The sequence below is a fragment of the Perca flavescens genome, chromosome 7, assembly GCF_004354835.1.
Source record: "Perca flavescens isolate YP-PL-M2 chromosome 7, PFLA_1.0, whole genome shotgun sequence".
NCBI lineage: Eukaryota > Metazoa > Chordata > Actinopteri > Perciformes > Percidae > Perca > Perca flavescens.
In genome coordinates, this window is record NC_041337.1 from 910254 (window position 1) to 923814 (window position 13561).

The 13561-nt window shown below is 40.1% G+C and overlaps 1 protein-coding gene across 1 annotated transcript in view; it reads right to left on the bottom strand.

The window, feature by feature from the left end:
• dnajc5ab (DnaJ (Hsp40) homolog, subfamily C, member 5ab) overlaps window positions 1-9919 on the bottom strand; it is a 37826-nt gene extending 27907 nt beyond the window's left edge. The window contains exon 1 of the mRNA XM_028581974.1: window positions 9726-9919. The gene's annotated coding sequence lies outside the window, so the exon portion shown is untranslated. The remainder of the gene's footprint in view (window positions 1-9725) is intronic.
• Window positions 9920-13561: the final 3642 nt, after the last annotated feature.

The following is a 13561-nucleotide window of genomic DNA, read 5'->3' on the forward strand; positions in this document are numbered from 1 at the left end:
ATAAATGACGGTTCGGGGAGCTTTCACAGCAGTGTGGCCGCGGGGTTTCAATGGTTTTATTAGTACAGTTAATCCGTATTACGTTTTTCAGCCGCCACATGAAGTAAACAAACACAGCTGCGTTAATTTCGTTAATTTTTTTTAACGAGTTAAATATTAAAAAATTTACGCAAAAATTAACGCGTTAATTTTGACAGCCCTAATATATATATATATATATATATAAAACAATATTTTTACTTATTTAACTGTCTAGTGTGTAATTTTGTGTTGTTCATACTATACAATGATTTATTGTTTGTCTTTGTTGAATAATACAGAAGACAAAGAGCTTAAAAAAATAATCGAATATCGAATCGCAATTGCAATATTTGGGGAAAAAAATCGCAATTAGATTATTTTCAAAAATCGTTCAGCCCTACTACAGTGCCGTAAAGTCTAGACTCAATCAGATGTCCGTGATCTGCTTAACGACAGTAAAGTGGAACGTTTGCCTTTAACAGAGCGACCGTAATAACCTAATATACCATTAGTGAGATTAAACCACATTCTCGGTTATATTTGCACTGAATAACGCATTCAATAAACAGAAACATAACTCTGCACATGAACAGATGCGCAGTATTAGCTCACACATTAAATAGCACCCTTGTGAATTAGCCTACTGTGGCTAACGTACATTCATAAATCCTACATACCATCGTCATCAGACTTACTATATATTCATGCATGCACACAGTAGTATCCACAAAGTTAGTCCAATGAGGGGATAAAGGAAAGTGTAATAGTGTTCCACGTTAACGCTTTTTTCTCTCTCGCTCGAGACAGCTGTGTCCAAGCCGAGGCGCAGAGCATGGTTACCGCATGCTGATACGTTACTAGTCCAGGTACAGCAAGCTACTATACTGACAGGGAGGGAGAGACAGAGAGAGAAAGAGAGAGAGAGAGAGAGAGAGAGAGAGAGAGAGAGAGAGACTATCCCTACAAATAGGTTGCACATAGCTTAGCATATAGCATTTCCCATTCACTAGGATTAGCGTTTGTCTGACAGGGTGGGGGGCGTGGCATCACGATGGTGGCTCTCCATCGTGATGTCGGTCAACCATCAAGATGGACGATGATATTGTCCATTGGCACAACCCTACATACAATGACTAAGTGGGTAAAGGCAAATAAGAACAGCTAGAACAGTCTGTTAAGTTGAGAAAATGACATCACTTTAGTGTAACGCAGCCTGTAAAACCACTGTCATGGACACACGATATTACGATATCCAAAAATGAAGATGAAATCTAGTCTCATATCATGATGTCAATATAATATCGTTATATTGCCCAGCCCTATCTAAAAGCCTTTTAAATGGAAAAAGATTGAGGTTTAATTTGCTATACTGCATACTATCATCAAGGGGACGTTAACAGTCGGGGCAGCAAGTTTTCACTGGAGGTTAAACACTCCCATCATCCTCAGCTCCTCTCTCACGGCTCACATATATTCACCTCTAAGTGGTCTTTTGGGAATTCCACCATAACGCCTGTCTGCTGCTATCAATGAGGCTCTCATAACGCAGTAAAAAATGATCCGACAATACCAGACCAAATCATTCGTCTCTAATGTTAACACTTATGAGCCTTAAAGAGCTGGAAAAGAGACAGAACCAATGGACTGACAGGCACATGCTAAAGTGATGAGTGACAATGTGAGAACTCTTCCAATCAATAACATTGCTAAATATATACCAAAACATTTCTTGAGTTGTGCTGCTCCTGAGTTTCTCCTTAACAATCCAATATTTTCTGACATTTCATAGACAGAACGATTAATCGAGAAAATAATCCTAAAGTAATTTGATAATGAAAACAATGGTTAGTTGAAGCGCTATTATAATTAGTAAAACTAGAGGGGCATTCGGAGTCGGGAACACATTTTTCCGATTATTCCGACACCATGTCGATGCAAACACAGATGCTCTATCTTGCGATTTTGACGGAAGTGAAAACTAGTTTGTGTATCTGGCCCGTGAATTGGATCAGCTCCCAAATGTAATGGGTTCTTACTTGGCCCGTTGTACACCCTTCCACCAAGTTTCATGAAAATCAGGCCAGTAGATTTTGTGTAATCCTGCTGGCATGCAAACAACCCTACAAACTAAGTGAACTATATATACACACACTGTATATATATCTCAATGTTCCATGATTGTTAGAGCGTGCGGTTCATTTATTTAGATCAGCGCACGCACGCGCACGCACACACACACAGGGCAGGAAAACCAACCACTTACGCATCCAATTATTCACTCAAAACATGCACCATTGTACAGATTTTTAAAACTCACACACACTTTTCCTCCCCTTATTTTGTTTAAGTTCCTTTGCCCGTGTGACAACAATGACGTTCCAAATTTGAGTAAGAAATGGCCTCATTCTAAATATCCAAATCACCGCCCACTTCATCTGGGAACAGAACTGAGGCAATTAGAGCTGTGTGCGAGATACAGAAATGTAGTACATTAGTGACGGAAAAATTGTCCAAAAAAAAAAAAAATTATAAAAATAATAATAATAATAATAATAATGCACTGATTTGTCCCTGAAGATTTTAAGCCACCCAAAACGTATGCACAAGTACTTGAAGTACTTAAAAGTAGCAACTGCACGCGAGCGAGCAAAACTGCAAGTTACCTTTGACTTTGTATTTTAGGAGAATAACGATAGCCAGCACTTGGATAAGCTGAGCATAACAAAATAAAAACGGAGGGGCCAACAGTCCTAGGATACCTTTATACATATCTCACTAGAGGTCAACCGATATGGGTTTTCTCTGGCCGATGCCGATGCCGATCTTTAGAAATCAGGGTCAGCCGATGGCCGATAAATGCTGCCGATTAATTTTGGCCGATATTTGGCCGATATGTGCTTGTTTTTAAACCTCTATTTGAAAGATAAAATGTAACACTAATATACACAGAATTTCTCAAAAAAAACATTTATTGAACACTTCACCAATCTACACTTGTATAATGTAAAAACATACTGTATATTGTATAAATAATGTATGAAAAGTATATTAAATAAACGAAACAGGTAAGAAGATCAAATAAACTTTTAAATGAAAAAATTAAGTTTAGTGCACTTAGCAGCATTTAAACTTATGAGAATACAAATCTGCAAGCTTCACAGAAAGTGACATGTTATTATTAATCTGAACACTATTTAACTCCTGTTGAATCACATCAGACTAGGGCTATCTAAAGTCAATTCTTGTTCACCTTGTTTGTTAGATCATTGTTCATTTGTTGAAGTGTTGTATCTGTGTTTTGGGGATCCTACTGTTACATGTCCTGTTGCACTCATTAGGATCTTATCTGAGCAGATTTCTGTCATTCAAACAATTGAGTTGTAATTTAAAACTAGTCCAGCCAATTTAATAAAAGTAAGGGTTTTATTCGTGTTCGAGTCCATAGATGCAGTTAATGGATACAGGCACGGAGAACTGAAGGCTCTGTTAGCAACGATTAGCTCCGTTAGCGGTCAGCTCCGTTAGCGGTTAGCTCCGTTAGCGGATAGCTTCAGTTAGTGGATGAGACTGTCACGGACAAGGGTAACAACCAGACTCTGATAAATGACATTCGGGGAGCTTCCACAGCGGTGTGGCCGCGGTGTTTTGTACAGTTTTATTAGTAGGCCTACAGTTAAACAAAGTGACGAGGGGAGGGGCTGGAGGCAGCTGGTCTGAGTGCGCTGTAAAAAATGTCGCCTAATCACGTTTTTAACACTAGGCTGCCCGCAGATGCGCTTGCCAATAATCGGCTTGATATACTGGGATATTGGCCGATGCCGATTATGTTAAAAAATGCCAAAAATCGGCCGATTAATCGGTCGACCTCTAAATCTCTCACACACACACACACACACACACACACACACACACACACACACACACACACACACACACACACACACACACACACACACACACACACACACACACACACACACACACATTACAGTAATGAAGGTACTCAGGTATACTGGGAAAACGGTGTGCACATACTGTACTGTATAGCCTATTACAAGAGTCACCAGTCACTGTGACTGTATTCATTTTAGAATTCATTTTGTAAAGTTGTAATGTGTAAATGTATAAAAGGTATCCGAGGACTGTTGGCCCTCAGATTTATTTTGTTATGCTGCTGGCTATCATTATTCTCCTGAAATACATCATATGAGCACTTTAAAAAAAAACAGCATCTATAATAATAAAAAGAGGAATACAAAATGTTACGCCAAACATTCAACTACATATATGCACACTCGATGAATCAAGGTCTATCTGATCTAATGTGGATGTCGATTTTGAAAAGGATTCACCGTTCAGCCCTAGTTCAGTGTGAGAAAGAGAAAGAGACAGAAAGTGTGAAGTGCAGGGAAGGGAAAGAAGGGAAAAGTGAAGGTGAATATCTAACTGGCTCACATGACTGGCAATCACAGGACGGCTGCACGCGACAAGACTCCTGACCTGACTCATCAGCAGCCACAGAGGAGATCTGGGGCTTCTCTGATAAGGAGGGAGATGTACTGTACACCTGCCGTGTTTGCCCTGGCTTTGTGGAAGACTTAGGTGCACGTATTTGGCTGGGGGGGCTTAGGTGTCCTCGCTCAAGAAAATGTTGAGCGAAGAAGCATTTGCCCCAGACATTTTGTGGGATTTTGTCTCTTTGGTGGCATAAGTATCGTGATGATATGGTATGAGGCCTACCCCTACTAAACAAGTCCAACTACAATCATTAGATCTTTTACTTACATTCATGAGGCTTAGGTGCTGCCCAAAACGCTTGGATGCCTAAACCTTTTAATAATAATAATAATAATAATAATAATAACTTTTATTCATATAGCGCCTTTCAAGAAACCCAAGGACACTCAAAAGAATGACTGTGGCTAAGCTAAAAAGGAGGTTGTAGTCTGTATGGAGTTTTGGAAATAGGACCGACGCCTATTTTTCACGCGACACGCAAGCGTGTTGGAAGAGTTTCCAGGCAACATAGAATAGGAAAAGATGTTTATATGTCATTTTGACACAAATACATATTAATAAATGACATGTTGATGTCGAGGTTTTGACATAAATGCAGATATATAAATGTCATTTAAAAATAATAATAAATAATTATCGATTTTCAAATATTGCACCTGTCAATACAGAACCAAATATTCTGTAGCCTACTTTGTCGTCAATACTGCCGACGTCTTCTTTGCTGTAATCAGATCAGTATATATTTATGGGAAACATCCATGTATCCAGACAAGGCTAGCAGCAGCAGCGCCGCGTCAGACACCTTTCTGCCGCGCCTAGACATAGAAAACGCCACGCAGCTGACACGCCACGCAGTCAGTGTGCAAGTGGCCTAAAGTTAATAATGGCAGTCTGAGGTGTTTTGATGGTGGGACTGGCCTAGTTTAGCTCAACTGGTCAGTGGGAACAAGTAGCAGGAAAACGATTCTAACTAAACTATACTCATAAACAGGTCACTTCCTTCATGAAGAACAGGAAATAAGATCTTAAATCTAAAGCCACTTCCTGTTTACATGCACCGACTTTCAGAAATGTCAAACTTTAAAACTAGCTCAACAGTTTAGTGCACTATTATAGAAATCTGAACACCCAAATAAAAGAAGAAAAAAAATGTACCTGAGGCTTTGATTCCTTTTTTAGAAGATGGGGGCGCAATATTTGTTAAAGTTCAAAATATATGTCACACCATTCTAAAATAAAGTATTACTACAGAAAAAAAATCTTTGTTTGGTACAGATCCTCACAAAAAAACAAAAAAACAAATCACACTTCAATCATTTTTTTAAAATATATTTTTCAATGCAAATGAGAATAATGATACAAAAATTATCATTCCCTCCAATATCGTCAATCATATCGCAAACGCAATATCAGTCAAAATAATCGCAATGAGATATTTTCCTCATATCAGCCCTAGGCTACTTCTGGTCACACCTCAAGACAATAAGTGATGCCAAAGCAGGCACTGTGCATTTGGACAGCATCAAATGCACCTTAAAAAAACCACAAGAACTGAAAATAAACAGCAAAGGAGTGTTCAAAAATCACTGTATGATAACAATATACACTGTGCTGGTCTCTCCCTAATTAATTGGTTTTTGAAAATGAGAATCTATCAATTAGGAATCAAGTGGTTGTGTAAAGACCAGTTGCTGCAGTGGTCCATCACTGTCAGGGACTGAATAGGAACCCTGTCAGCCTCATACAGTATGTGGGGATACAAATATCAATACCAAATACCAGTGAGCCAAAGGGGATTCCCAGCTGGGGGATCATTTTAGGTTGTCAAGGGTCACAGCAGTGACACTCTGACAGGAAACTGTCCCGCTCCGCCACTCTACTTTACTCAAGTTTAGAATAGGCACAATCAGTTAGGTAAATGGTGGAGGCCAGGGGTGTCAAACTCAACTTCACACTGGAAAAATGTTCATAGACGTGCTTTTATTTAAGAGAAAAGTCAAATATCTTTGACCGTATGCCTGTTGCTTTTTCTCTGTTTAAAATCATTGCAAATTGAATATTGCACAAAAACAAGACGCGTGCAAATGTTACCATGGGCTCTGAGAAAGTGTGATGACATGTTTCACTATGTCATTTGATAGACTTATTCAGGTTTTTTCCTGCATAGGAGGATTTTTTTGGTTTTAGCCAGCCCCATAAGGAAAACCACCAGCACCAAAATTAAGAATCAAAATAGCAATTAAATTCCTCTCTAAATGTGTTTAAGAGCAATTTACCTAACAAGCGTTGCCTTTACTGCAGCCCGATCATGCTTACTGCTGTGCGTAGCACCCCCCCCCCCCACCCCCACAAAAAGGCCCATTCTGAGCCAGGAGAAACCCTTCTAATTGACCTATTAATTGAAAATAAAGACAGCAGATGAATTGATCACACTAGTAACTGTTAGTTGCAGGCAGCCCTATTTGTTATAATACATCAGCAGTGAATTGAAGCACATTTAGTTCCCAGCAGTGTAGCTGCAGGGTGGCAGCGGCGATAATCCCCCCCTCTGACCTACTACTGCTCTTTATCTAGGTGTAACCTGATTTGATGTGACTGGCTTTTTCTATGAGTCACCGATGACCAATTGTAGCAGACCTCATGACACCACCAATGACATCATCCGCCATCATGCGTTCTCCTCAACCCTTACACAGACCAGCTGAGAAAAATTCATACAATTTGGTCAAATGTTTCCTGGACAATGACTGGAAAATGAAACTGACTCAGATTTGAAATGCTTAAGAGATAAGTTTCCGGAAAGGGCCACTCATTGAAGTTGATGCAATGGATGCATCATTTAAACACATAATGAATGAAACCAAGCATTTAAACAGGTACGTTTACAGATAAGTTTACACACCCATGCTAAAGTTGACTAAAAAGAGGAATACAAAAATCATCTTCTGGAAATTGATCTTAATGCCTTAATACAAAAAAATGAGGAAAAATCCAGCTTTTAAGGACACCAATTTTCTTTGTGAATGAATAATGTATTGTAAATAAATAAATGTTCTTCCTTAAAATACAGGGTGAAGTCAGTCCACCCCTATGTTAAATTCCCATAGAGGCAGGCAGATGTTTATTTGTAAAGGCCAGTTATTTCATGGATCCAGGATACTATGCATCTTGATAAAGTTCCCTTGGTCTTTGGAATTAAAATAGCCCCCCCATACCTACTGATTGGCATGGGGTACTTTCCATAAGATCATCTCTCAATGCAAATCCAACCAGCTATTAGTCGTGTCTCTTTTTGGTCATTTTTGTTTAATTTGGGGTTGCTTTTGGCTCATTGTGAGATTGTGAACTCTGCCATTTGAGTGAAAGTGCACCAAAAGATAGATACTTTTGTCCCCAGTACTTTGAGATAGTCTTAATCCAAATACAGGGACAACCAGGTTGGTTTTCCAGTCACCATTTCTCCAGGACAACCCCAAGTAGCAATACTTGTAGCTGATGCTACATACTGATCAGAGCATATATTTAATTAGTAATATATTATTTTCAGGAGTAGAAACTGTTTCACGAATATGTGCAAATAATCTATGTACACCACCCAAGAAATTCATCTTCTTCACAAACTATGAAAATACAATTTTCTTCACATAAGATTTGTATAACTGAAATCTTAATTAGAGTGCTGGCCATCTAGTATCTGAAAATAGATTAATTGCTTTTCGGTTGCAAAATGACTGTGCCGTGTCAGCTCTTATGGTAATATGGACAATTTTGACAATTATACTAAGTGACACGCTCCCTGAAGAAATGGTCACAAAAAAAAGACAAATCCACAACATACTGCTTTTCATAACAGATTTTCAGACAAAAACATGACTGCACAGATACAGTACATGTATAGCCACTTCACTACAATGGATTGGTCCACAAAAAAAATAGTGTAGGGCTGGGCAATATATCGATATCGACATTGATATATGAGGCTAGATATCGGTAATATTGTGATGTCTTTTAGGCTGCATTACACTAAGGTGTCATTTTCTCAACTTTTCCAGACTGTTCTAGCTGTTCTATTATTTGCCTTTACTCACATAGTCATTATATCCACTAACTGATGATTATTTATCAAAACTCTCATTGTGGTAATATTTTGTGAAAGCACCAACGGTCAACCCTATAATATCGACGCAATATCGCCATTGATATATTTGGTCCAAAAAATCTTGATATTAGATATTTTTTTTCCCCATATCGCCCAGTTCTACACAAAGCAAGTTAAAATTCCGAAGGGATATTTTAATCATTTCTGACAAAAAAATAAATAGATAAGGCTGGGGCTTTTATGTCTGTCTGTGCTCACAATCACTATTAGGCTAGAAAATCTACAATAACACATGACCATGACTGTATATATAATACTGCTGCCTGCAATCTGATCAAAAAGATTACAACTGTAGTTAATGATAGAGCCAAAGTGTCTGACCCGAGCCAAAACGGGCGACTGTATAATAACGCTTTCATTATGAATGTTTATAACATATTCTGCCATAAACCCCGCGTGCACAGTGACGCCCACGCAGTCAGCCACCTGCCACTCCACGTACACATCGCATGAGGACAGGAGAAGACAGCAGCAGCTCTTCTCCTGCTATTGATAGGACCTGCCCCGTTAAGAACAATACAGTGGGAATCGTTTGGACCACTTAGCTATATTATATTTCGTTTACATGCTATTAAATCAACTTGCAAGGGGAAGTTGCACCTGTGTCTGTACCGTTGCCACGGACAGGCGAGAGATCAAAAACACACTGGCCCCTCACTTTGGCCGCAGACTACAAATCCGGATTTATCCTGTGACTGTGATGTCTTTCTCACTGTTTTTACACAAGACGTTAGAACCAACAGTATATATATATGACGCATTTTGATCGGAACCTGACGTCACATATGGTAAATGTGCGTGACTGGCAACCGAACTAGAAAATACCGGCCGGGTCGTCAGGGGGAATCAAACCCGTGGTTAAAGCCGCGGATAATCTCTCCAGGAAAGCACACAGCAGGCAGCATCCATGTTGGTTAGCGATATGCCAGGTTTGAATAAGACAGCTAGCAGTTAGCTCGCTAACTAATCCAAGGGCAGCAAAGCTGACTAGCTTACCTCCCCCCCCGGCTAACCGTGCATATCTTACCTTGGTTCGGTGTGGCTTCTGTTTGTTTTTTTGACGTGAAGAGTAACTCGGTTCCTTTTATAGTACTCGCATCGCAGTCCTGCTTTGCCTGTCGCCGCTAAACCATTCAAAGAGCAGGTAGTGCACCGACCGAGCTAACGGCTACGCCGGGGAGGGAGCCGGGGAGCGAGCTGCCTGTCAGTCCTGCTGGCGGTCGCGCGGAAACCCTCCCACTCACGAACCCGCCCCCTTCTCCAATACGCGCTCACGGTGACATCAGGCGCGCACACGACATTACAAGGAAACCTACAAATGAATTGAGTCATTCCTAATCACACAGCCCGGCCTGTATACGTCCGGTATCGGTTTTTCTGCTTTGTTCTTTGCAAACTCTGTCAAGATGGCAGGGACGGAGATTGACGGTGGCGAAAGTAGTAGCTATGTTGAGTGAGGAGGAAGAGAGAAGGAAGGGTGATTGGAACGAGGTAGTGAATAGAGCAAGGAAGGAGAGTGGTAGGAAAAGGAAAAAGAACAGACTGGCGCTAGTGGGTCGGATAATGATGGGAGAGACGTTGGTGCCGGGGGGAGAGGTCAGAACACTGGAGTGACTAATATGGTGGTGAGATTTGAGGAAGAAGGGGAGTGAAGAAGTTAGATCCTCTAAAGTTGACACAAATCATTCAAAGGCAAGTTGGTGAGGTGAGGTATGCGAGGGTTTGGGGGATGGGAATTTGCTAATAGGCTGTAATACAGAAGAGGAGGTGGAAAAGGTGAAAAAATTGACTAGCGTTGGGAAAGTCAAGATATCCCGGGTTTTACAGGTTGGGGAAAAGAGGTTCAGTGGTTGTAAGGGGGTGGTTTTTGGGATTTCCCTAAATGTCAGTATGAAGGTATTGATGGAGAACTTGAAGGTGAGGAATAATTCTATAAAGAGTGTGAGGAGACTGACCGCTGGAGTGGAAATAAAGGGAAACTGAAGGTATCGTGATAGTTTGAGGTTAGAGTTGCTACCTAAGGAGGTGTATCTTGGCTTTCTGAAGTATAATAGGCCTATAAGAGAGTTTGTGCCGAAGCCTACGAGGTGTTTCAATTGTCAGGAGTTTGGGCATGTGGCTAGAATGTGTAAAAGAAAGAGGAGATGTGCCAGGTGTGGTGGGGATCATGAGTATGGAAAATGTGGAGAGGGTGTGAAACCAAGGTGCTGTAATTGTGGAGGCAGTCACAGCGTTGCTTATTGGGGTTGTGTGGTGGAAAAGGGAGGTGGAGGTGCAACAGATAAGGGTAAGGGGAAAAGTTTCATATGCTGAGGCAGTCAAGATGGCAGGCCAGAAAAGACAGGTGGAAGGGGAAGGTGGCAGAAAGATAGAAGCAGCAAAAGAACAGCAGGAGAAACAGAAAGTTTGGAGAGAGAAGAACTTGGTAACGTTTATAGCGGGAGTTATTAATGCGAATCTAAAACTGAACGGATTCAGATTATTGTGAAAGCAGCAGAACATAATTTGGGTATGAGAGGGTTAATATGGGAAGAGGTGAATTATGAGCTTATTGATATGAGACTGACGTGGAAAGAACATGTTAGACAGGTGGTTAGTAAATGTAAAAAGGTGATCAATGTTATGAGATGTCTTGCAAGTTTGGAGTGGGGGGCGGATTTTACATCACTGAAGTGTGTATATATATCAAGTCTTAATACGATCTAGGTTGGATTATGGCAGTATTGTATATGGATCTGCAGCTAAATCTGTACTCTCTGACCTGGATGTTATTCAGGCCCGTGCTCTGAGGATTTGTTTGGGGTCGATGAAAACTGCTCCAGTTGGTGCTTTGCAAGTTGAGGCAGATGAAATGCCGTTGTGGCTCCGTAGGAAACAGCTTATGGCCAATTATTGGATTACTGATGGATCGAAAGATTTACTGACAGGGGCAACGGGGGCTACAGTGGTGATTCCCAGTTATCAGACTGGAGTCAGTAGGAGAACCTCAGACTATTTAAGTGTGTATGCTGTTGAATTGTTAGGTCTTTTGTTAGCTGTACAATGGGTGGAAGAGGTGATGATGCGCAATGTACTCATTTGTAGTGACTCGGTGTCAGCGCTGTCGAGTCTCAAATCAGGATCAGCCAGGAATCACCAAGAAATTGTGTATGAAATTTTGTTTACAAATTCAAGGTTTGTTGATCAGGCTGTAAATGTGGTGTTCATGTGGGTTCCTGCTCATGCAGGTATACCAGGTAATGAGCGAGTGGATAAATTGGCAAAGGAGGCGGTTAAGAAGGGTGCTGTGGAACTGAATACTAAACTATCCAAGTCAGAGGGGAAAAGCATTGTGTGGGAAGAAATTTCCAGACCGTGGCAACAGTATTGGGATGGTGGAAATAAGGGGAGGAAATTGCATATGATTCAGGCTAAGGTAGGCCAAGGAGGGATGAGTTACAGTGGGTTTAACCGACAAGAACAAGTAATTGTCAGTAGACTGAGAATAGGTCACAGTAGATTAAATGGTACACTTTTTATATTGGGGAAACATCCGACTGGCCAGTGCAATGTATGTGAGGTAATGGAGACAGTGGAGCATGTATTGATGTCATGCAGGAAATATGTCCGAGAAAGAGGGGTTATGTTTGCTGGACTACGGAAATTAGGTTTAGGTGAACTCAGGATTACAGATGTCCTTGAAAGTGGTGTTATTATGAATGGAAGGAAATATCTATTTGCGTTTTTGAAAGGTACTGGTGTTTTTAGGAAATTGTAGTGTATTGGTCTGAATAAATAGATATTGAGAAATTGTCAATAGGAGGCAGTAATGCAACGACTTGGATGCCAACTCCCGTTAAACTCAGAAGAAGAAGAAAAAATCACAGCCTAGTCATTGGTGGTAATCACATGGCATTCTACATGTAGCCTATTTCATTATTTCAATGATCCATCTATTTGATAGTGGTATACCCATAGATATAATAGTTGTATAGATATTTTGCACTTTACATCCCACTCCATGTGTACTTGTCTTGATATTATGTCTTATTTGTATATTTGTGTTTTTGTATATTATGTTTATGTACAGTACAGGCCAAAAGTTTGGACACACCTTCTCATTCTTCAAAGTAGCCACCCTTTGCTTTTTTTTATTAATAAGGGAAAAACTTCCACTAATTAACCCTGACAAAGCACACCTGTGAAGGTAAAACCATTTCAGGTGACTACCTCATGAAGCTCATTGAGAGAACACCAAGGGTTTGCAGAGTTATCAAAAAAAGCAAAGGGTGGCTACTTTGAAGAATCTAAAATATAAGACATGTTTTCAGTTATTTCACACTCTTTTGTTAAGTACATAATTCCATATGTGTTCATTCATAGTTTTGATGCCTTCAGTTAGAATCTACAATGTAAATAGTCATGAAAATAAAAAGGAAACACATTGAATGAGGTGTGTCCAAACTTTTGGCCTGTACTGTACCTATATGTATATTGGTGTCTCTATTGTACAGTATGTGTCCATATTACTATTTGTCTACTGAATGCACACTACTACATGTCTGTTTGTTGAATGTATAGAGAGTTAACACAAATTCATTGTGTATGTATGCTTGGCCAATAAAACAGATTCTGATTCTGATAAAACATATTTTATGGGTATACCCTCGGAGGAGCTGACATACCAAGAATAAAAAAAGGTTTCGCTTTATGGAGAAATAAATTGGCAAGGAAATTTGCCTAGTTGGAGACAACGTCTGTAGTCTTGCATAACATATATCCAGCAAATAGGGACTTGATATCGAATATTCTTGCACTTTTTTGTGAACCAGAAGAAAGTAAAGACAGGTGTTTCTGCTATAAGAATCACCAGGAAGGCACTCA